The sequence below is a fragment of the Schistocerca cancellata genome, chromosome 7 (genome assembly GCF_023864275.1).
Source record: "Schistocerca cancellata isolate TAMUIC-IGC-003103 chromosome 7, iqSchCanc2.1, whole genome shotgun sequence".
NCBI lineage: Eukaryota > Metazoa > Arthropoda > Insecta > Orthoptera > Acrididae > Schistocerca > Schistocerca cancellata.
Genome location: NC_064632.1, coordinates 510,804,960 through 510,814,455, shown reverse-complemented (window position 1 = coordinate 510,814,455; position 9,496 = coordinate 510,804,960). Strand labels below are relative to the sequence as shown.

Genomic DNA, 9,496 nt, shown 5'->3' with positions numbered 1-9,496 from the left:
GCATTTGTGTATCAGTGAACATTTATCAAATCATCTTTAATATATCTTTTAAGTTACTTTACTATAGAGTGACCAGTTCCCGCTGTTGTTAACTTTGTACAGATATATAAAATAAACAGCTTAATTAATATCAAAGATCACACAGAATATAATTAGAATCCACAATGGGGTAAAATGACTACTGTGTCATTTCACCCTGACAAATGGTATGTTACTGCAGCCTGAAAAGCCTTCTTTGATTTATTCAAGGTACATTCAACGACTGCGTGCGCTATCAGAATCTTCTACCTCTCAACACATAGCTAAAAGTATGCTTTGTGAGATAACTTTACATTTCTCAAACATGCAGTTACCTACAAAACTAATCAATGAATATATGCGAATAAACGTAGAAAGATTGAGGCTTACCTATAATATTTTCGTTCACACTACCAAGACGGAAGCTGGCAGCTCGCCACCATATACATAGGAATAGGGTTTCTAGTCGACGTTCCTATACAGCTTAGTGCAGATGGCGCCACTCAACTGGTTTTGTCCATAGCCTTGCTATGTCATTTTACCCGGGTATGTCTTTATAGCCTGACTTCCCCTACATATTGACTAGTTATTGGATATCTTATTAATTTTTGGAATATTTGTTGTATTACATTGAATTACATATGAATAATACGATTTTACATAATATTTCAATAAACTTCCTCCATTTAACCGTAAGTAACAGTAACAGTAGTCATATTTTAGAAATATGCTGAAGCCAACCCCAACTGATAATACCATCAGTGCAAATACCTGCCTCTCGAAATCGCACAAATATACATGCTTTCACACCATGATCGATAGAATGATTAACCTGCCTCTAGAACAGGACGCTATACAAAGAGAAATTAGAACCCTGCAATATGTGGCATAACAGAAAGAAAACAATCCACTGATAATCACAGAGCTACGTAACAGATGTACAGAATCTTGACACATACTATATGCAAAGAAATAACACTCGTCAGAGGAACAACAATAAATCAGAAACGTACATATATATCTACCACACACCTGGGAAGTACAACAAATAAAATTAACACACAACTGGAAAACACCACTAAGCATCTCGCTTGCCAAACATGACATAATATAAGAACAAAAATAGAGTAATGCAATTGGAAACACAGTTATATTTAAAATTCGCTGCGAAGGCTGTGAAAAATTCTTCATAAGACAAACAGGCAGAAACTTCCCCGCTTGATATCGAGAGCATGTTATATTAACTAACGACTACCTATCCACCTTTTCCCATCACATTAAATATGAGCAACACACAACAGACCGATTGGAAAATGCTGCTGATATTTTACACATAACACAAAAAGGACCGATAATGAATGTATAGGAGGAAATAGATTTATATTTACACACAAAAAATTATCCACATTAATCCTGAACAAACAAGCTGAAGTGAAATATAAACACTTCATAGAAATCTGTATTGATATTATCCACTAAGATCCTGGATAAAACGTAACACAACAAGAGACCAAATTTAACTTAAGTAACACAACACCACAGATATCCATTCAATATAACCCAGTAACATCGCTGATAGAATTATCAGCAAGTAGACGTAACGATACAATGTAGCTGATCACCTGACATAATTGCTGACACGAAATTTCAACTGGAAATTAAGTTTATTTGTGACTATTATTAATGAAATATCAGAACATACCGTAACAGAAAACTGATTACAACTAGAATACCAACGAAAGAACGTAATCACTAAGTAAAGAGACACCAACAGAAATAACAAAATAGCTGGTTATTGGATGGGTGATGCACAGATCATGTTGTTAGTAATGACAACTATTTTTCTGCATTCATAACTTTAAAAGAGCTGTGAATGTAAAAATTGCAATTGGTAAAGTTTTGCAAATTACAGAAATACGAAATATAATGATTTATTTTCTAGTTTACGAGGAAATGGTTTGAAATGAAATAAAAATTGTATATTACACCAAAAACATGGATAGAAATTTGATTAGTTATCCTCAAGTAAAAGAAAAACATAAAAGCATATATATAGGCAATATCTCAAAAGTTTTCGATTAAGACAATAACTTACTTGCGACTGCTTTGAAAGAAAATAGGCAGTATTAAATGACAAGAAGAATTTTTAAGCATAAGGTTAATGTAAATAAGGTCAGAAGTGAAGACAGAAATGGTATCATACAATTCAGTATGTAAATTTTGGTGATTTCAATATGTTGTGAAAACAGCAGGTAGCAGACGTATTGCCAACAAATTTAGAATCAGAATTAATGAAGACTATGGTTTGAATTGAAAATAAAATGCACAATTTAGCTTTTGGAAGGAACAGTGGCAAATCGAAAGAAATATTAGAGATTATTCCTGTGATTCAAACGAGCCACACTGAGCTCACGGTTTGCATGGGGAAGATTTTTCTCATTTTTAGTGAGGATTATGGTTAAACCAGCGACAGTTTACTTTATAAAATCCAAAAATCAAATTTATGATTGTTTTGTGGAACATGTTAACGAAACTGAAAATGTAATTTGTCAAACAATTAAGAAACTGAGATGTGATAACGGGGAAGAATATTTAAATTCAAATGTTTATCAGTCTATATGACAAAGATGAATCACATTAAAAGCATAACCTCCCTACGTATATGAAACAAATGGTACAACTGAAAGGTACAACAGGTCGGTTATGAATATGTCATGACACCTGCCAGCTGAAGCAAGAGTAGAAAGGAGAGTTTGGCCTGAGATGGTTTGTGCATCTGCGTACCTTATAAACAGAACCTTAGATAATACTATTGAAAGGAAAACTCCCTATGAAATATTGTTAGGGAAGAAACCTAATGCTAATCATTTAAAGCTGTATGTAAATAGGGTGTTTATATGTGTACCAGAAAACTGAGAAAGTCAATGTGGGATTATAAAACTGACTTGGCAATTTTAATAAGCCACAAACTGCCATGTCAGGCAGAGGTTGGTTTGTTTAAACGCATGACAATCTCAACTTCTTTTGTATTCAGTGACAAATTCTTTAAATATACTGACAGTATTGCAATGCGTAATACCTTGCTACCCATTGTGGCAAAAAGAAAAAAGTTATGGAAGATTTTAATGAGAAAGTACTCCATTCAGTGAAATTAAAACCTACATGCTTTTGGTGGTATGTGGGTAACACCACTGCAGAGGGATGCAGTTTTACATCTTCTAAATTCTCTACATTTGGACATCAAGTTTATGATGGAGATAGAGAAAATGGGGAACTACCATTCGTGGACTTTTTGGTGCGGAAAAAAGGGGCTGGCACCTTGGCAAATGTGTGCCATAAGCCTACACACACAGACTTATACTTACAGTATACTTAGAGGCCGCCAACTGTCACCAGTCTGCAAACTGAAGTGGATTGCTTAAGGGCATGAGCCGTATTGGAATCAGAGAGCTTACCCAATGAGTTGAGCCACCTCCATACTGTATTTTATAGAATGGATATTCTGAATGAGAGATTTACCACACCTTACACCAGGTGCATGTTAGTCAGAGAAGCTTTAAGAAGTGAAGAACAAAAAGGAATGGTCATGTTGCCATACATCAGTGGTGTTCCTTCGAAAATAGGAAGACTGCTGATGAAGCATAAAATCAAATGTATCTTCCACTTGCCAACAATTCTTCTGGGCTCAGTAACAGACAACCTTGGCTTGAAAAGGCCTGGTGTCTATAATATTCCCAGTAGTTGCAGGATATCATACAATGGACAAATTTGCTTCACTGTAGAAGACAGATGCATCTGACATTGCTGACACACATGTCTGGACCAGCCAGAGAAATCTACATTGTCTCAGCATGGGGTACAACATGGTCTGCAAAAATACGAAAATCCTCTCTTCGACATCTTCATGCTGGGACAGCTTTATTAAAGAAGCGGTCAGAAGGTAGAAGAAAAAGAGAAAACACGTGCAAAGACAGACAACAAGCACAATCCTAAACAATTTGAAAGTAAAAGGCATCAAAGCAACACTGATGAATTTAACGATAAAAACGAGGTGTCATGCAATGAATTATAGGGAAGTTCATCACTATATCTGCTTAATTTGAACTGAGATGTTACAATCTGTGACGACATTTTGGCAGAATTTCCAGGTGATGTATTTTTGTAACTAAAGTGTTGAAGCCAGTACATGGTGAGACCTCACTTTCGAGAAAATAAACAGCTTACACATTTTGTGTTCCCAAGAGCGGAAGACATAACATTCATCTTACGTACAGACATTATAATGACTCTGTCTTCAACGTTGCTTATGGCTACTAAGGGGCTAGCAAATTATATTTGATTCCAATCAATTTTGTTACATTTGATGTTCACTGGAGGAGCTGGTGGCAGATCGTGACAACTGAATGTGATCTTGACTACGATTAGCCACCTTCTGGCTGCAGCCTGATGGTGTAGTGATGGCAGAGAATCTGGCACGTCACATTATAAATCTCAGGTGTTACTTGTTTCGCACATGGGCTCTGCTGCCAAGACATCTAGTATCCCGATGCACTGATATGCCCTCACGACAGGGTGATTGGCGGGTGGTAATGCATTCGTATCACTCGAGGCAGAGGACTAATATGGAGGCTCGGCATTTGGCATTGCCTAGTCACTTTTGAGTGAACAGGTGGTCAATCCTTCAGCAGGGTTTGAGCTGGCACATGTGGGCAATGGCTTGCTAGCCATCGGCAGCTTAAATGTCAGGTGCGTTACGGAGCCCTTTAGGAAGACAGCGTTCATAGCTGGAAAGAAAGCAATTATCCACTCAGCCTCATCCGATATGTGGTGGCGGCCTTACTTGTGGCTTTTGAGCATGCAGGGTCCAGTCTTCTTCAAGTTGTGGTTCACTTTGGCACCAACGTTGCTTGTCACATGGGTTCTGAAGATATCCTCAGTTCATACAGGTGACTGGCCGAAGTGGTGAAGACTGCTGGTCCCGCATGCAGGTTGCAAACAGAACTTGCAATTTGCAGCATTGCTCCCAGAGTTTGGAGCAGAGTGAAGGGTCTCAGCCAGAGGCTTCGTTGGCTCTGTGATGGTTTTGGCTGCAAAGTTCTGGACCTGGGTTATCAGCAGAGGAACTGCAGGATTCCTCTTGATAGGTCAGGGTAGCAATACACAAAGGGAGCAGCTACTCGGGTAGCAGAGTAATTGTGGAGTGCACATGGAGGGTCTTTTAGACTAGAGGGTAGCACGAGAAACTCTGATGAAAACTCGTCCGTCGATACGCATATAGGGAAATCAGACCACGTTCAGAGTAAAGATAATTCGACTGTCAAAATTTTATCCATAATTGTCCAAATATTTGTAAGAAAGTTCCCGAATTTATTGGCCTCCAAGAAATTTCTCTCGCTCAAATTATTCTTGGAACCTAGAACTGGCTAAAACTCGAAATAAAATGGTCTGAGATATTTAGCGAGTCGCGGAACGATTCTCGGAAGGACAGATTAGACGGCATAGAAGGCAGAGTGCTCATTGTATTTGGCAAAAATGTTGCCTCTATTGAGGTTGAAACTAAGTGTGATGTGACAGTGAAGTTATCTGGTCACGTATGATTGGTCTACATGACACCAAGTTAATTGTTACATGTTTTACCGGTCCCCCGATTCATGTGGCAGTTCTAGCGTCATTCAAAGACAATCTACAATCAGCAACGCGTAAATACCAGGTCATGCAATACTACAATGATGGAAAAAAATCGCAATACCAAAAAATATTTAATGCAGAGTAACGAAATTTCGGGAATACATTTGTCTAATGTAAAGTAATGCAATTCCGAGAATACATTTGTCTGGGTAACATATTTAAGTGATTAGCAGTACAAGATTACACTTTAATGTGAACGCGAAATAAGCCATTGCAAATGTGAAATACTGGTACAGTAATAACCGGTGTAACCACCAGAATGTTGAATGTAAGCATGCAAACGTGCATGCATTGTGTTCTAAACGTGCCAGATGATAGTTTGTGGGGTGGAGTTCCATGCCTGTTGCACTTGGTTGGTCAAACCAGAGACGATTAATGCTGTTTGTGGATGACGATGGAGTTGTCGACCAATGATGTTCTATGCGTGCTAGTTTGGAGACAGATCTGGTCATCGAACAGGCGAAGGCAACATCTCGACACTCTTTAGAGCATGTTGGGTTACGACAGCGGTATGAGGGCGAGCGTTATCCTGTTGGAAAACACCCCCTGGAATGCTGTTCATGAATGGCAGCACAACAGGTGACGAATCACCAGACTGACGTTAAATTTTGCAGTCAGGTTACGTGGGATAACCAAGAGAGTGCTCCCACTGTCATACAAAATCGCATCCCAGACCATAACTCCAGGTGAAGGTCCAGCGTGGCTAGCACACAGACAGGATGGTTGTACATCCTCAACTGACCTCATCCTAACCCACACACAGCAATCACGAGCCCAACCAGACAATCGTTTCAAACTTTTTCCTGTTTAATTTTTTTCTGAAGGTAATTGTCTCTATGAAGAACACGAGAATAATTAAATGTTGCTGTTGTTGTTGTGGTATTCAGTACTGAGACTGGTTTGATGCATCTCTCCATGCTACTCTATCCTGTGCAAGCTTCTTCATCTCCCAGTACCTACTGCAACCTACATCCTTCTGAATCTGTTTAGTGTATTCATCTCTTGGTCTCCCTCTACGATTTTTACCCTCTACGCTTCCCTCCAATACTAAATTGGTGATCCTTTGATGCCTACCAACCGATCCCTTCTTCTAGTCATTAGTTATATGATCTACCCATCTAATCTTCAGCATTCTTCTGTAGCATCACATTTCGAAAGCTTCTATTCTCTTCTTGTCCAAACTAGTTATCGTCCATGATTCACTTCCATACATGGCTACGCTCCATACAAATACTTTCAGAAACGACTTCCTGACACTTACATCTATGAGTATAAATTTTCCTCAGTTCGAAAACAAGACGACGCTAGAGAGAACACCTGGGAATGCATGAACTACAGAAAGATTTAAGGAATGATTAGCTCAGGGACTGACATTTTTCGTTGTACTCCTGCGTGTACACATGTCACTGACGCGATATTGTCATAACCTTGAGCCCTGCTCAACGTAATATGCAGTCCATCTTTTTTCCAACTTCTGTTGAATATCTTTTGATTATCCTTTGCAGTCTTTCCCAACATTTATTTTGCGTATGTTTTTTATACGTACGGGGCCACTAACTCCAAACTACCTCTTATTTACTGAACATATTTTGGCTTTGTTAGGGATCTGACTGGGCAACGGCCCTGCCGCAGTGGACACACCGGTTCCCATTAGATCACCGCAGTTAACCGCTGTCGGGCGTGGTCGGCACTTGGATGGGTGACCATCCACGCCGCCATGGGCTTTTGCCATTTTTCGGGGTGCACTCAGCCTCGTGATGCCAATTGAGGAGCTACTCGACCGAATAGTAGCGGCTTCAGTCAAGAATACCATCATTACGACCGGGAGAGTGGTGTGCTAACCCCACGCCCCTCCTATCCGCATCCTTCACTGAGGATGACACGGCGGTCGGATGGACACGGTAGGCCACTCGCAGCCTGAAGACGGAGTGCTAGGGACCTGATTAAAATAGTCTGATCCTGGTGGCCTACAAGTTTCATGGCGCTCGACATTTGGAGGTCCCCCAGCAGTAGAAAGCCCGGTTTTGTCTGCCCCTCCGCCCCCTTTGTAGTCGGCCACTGTTTCCAAGACCGGCGCCGACCAACTGTGGTACACCACAGTCCATAGATGAAAGGAGCGAATGACGCCTTCAAAAATATGGTGGGCAAAGACACGTGCAACTGTTGAGTAACTGACCTCCCAGATGAACAAAGGGGCTACCAACAGTCTCTCCTACACAACTGTTCAGCGAACAGCGAATGTTGCTGCGAGTGGACCCCCACTGCAGGCACCTGGTTCGTTCAATCATGTCATGTTGATTGATGTTCATCAGAGACAAAGGCTGCAGTTTGTACGCCAGTACCGCAGCGGGACGTCCATTGAATGGCGACTGGGGGGGGGGGGGGGAGAGCTTTTCTGATGAATCACATACGTCTATGGCGTGAAACGTCTGAGGACCAGAATGAGTTTACCTTACTCCCATGGCCACCAAACTCCCTGAACTTAAACCCAATTGAGAATCTGTGGGACCATACTAATCGGACTGTTCGCGCCATGGATCCTCAACTGAGAAATCTACTGCAGCTGGAAACGGTATGCACATATCGCAGCAGCCCGCACTGCAACTGTGGCATTTCAGGCTTGTGACATGCGAATTCAGTCACAACCTCACAGTGTCAGGGTCACTGTCATGACCCCATATTGACGCTAGTATTGCCAGAGTGTCGATTTGTTCGTATGCTGTTTAGACTCACTTTTCTTTTAAGATTGCCAATGGCCTTGCCGTAGTGGTAACACCGGTTCCCGTCAGATCACCGAAGTTAATCACTGTCGGGCTGGGCTAGCACTTGAATGGGTGACCATCCGCTCTGCCGAGCGCTGTTGGCAAGCAGGGTGCACTCAGCCCTTGTGGGGCAAACTGAGGAGCTGCTTGACTGACAAGTAGCGGCTCCGGTCTCGGAAACTGACATACGGCCGGGAGACCGGTGTGCTGACCACATGCCCCTCCACATCCGCATCCAGTGACGCCTGTGGGCTGAGGATGACACGGCGGCCGGTCGGCACCTTTGGACCTCCATGGCCTGTTTGGGAGGAGTATAATGGTTCAAATGGCTCTGAGAAGTATGGGACTTGACATCTGTGGTCATCAGTCCCCTAGAACTTAGAACTAGTTAAACCTAACTAACCTAAGGACATCACACACATCCATGCCCGAGGCAGGATTCGAACCTGCGACCGTAGCAGTCCCGCGGTTCCGGACTGAGCGCCTAGAACCGCTAGACCACCGCGGCCGGCGGAGGAGTTTAATTTTAGTTCAGTTCATCTTTTAAAATTTGCCGCTAGAAGGAAAGAGCGTGCTGAGAATCGATATTCAACATTTCAAGTTTGTGTGCACGTTGGTAGTTTTCCAATTTTGAGCTTCATTTCAGAAGAATGTTGATGATAGATAATTCTGCTACTGACTTTCGAAGTGCTGATAACGTGCACCGTAATATGTGTTCACATACTGTTATTTCATATTTTTTGTGTAGTGTTGTTATTTAATATTGTTTTCGCGTTATTTTTCCCACAAGCTAGTGTTTTCATTATTTTATCCACTTTCGTGATTTATTTTTAAAGAGTGGATCCAACCCAGCTGAAGTAGACGGCATACACAATAAAATTCACGAACTATTGTAAATTATTAGTAAGAGAGTATTTTGACGAAAGTAACAACTTCAGAGCGTTATAATGATGTTTTGCCGATATTTTAAATGAGACAGTGTTCCCTTAAGCACAAATACTATCTAACACAGAAGTGCATGCTTGCGA

At 41.2% G+C, this 9,496-nt stretch overlaps 1 pseudogene; it reads left to right on the top strand.

Moving 5' to 3' along the window:
• Nucleotides 1-8,454: 8,454 nt before the first annotated feature.
• Nucleotides 8,455-8,572, top strand: LOC126093186 (5S ribosomal RNA; annotated as a pseudogene).
• Nucleotides 8,573-9,496: the final 924 nt, after the last annotated feature.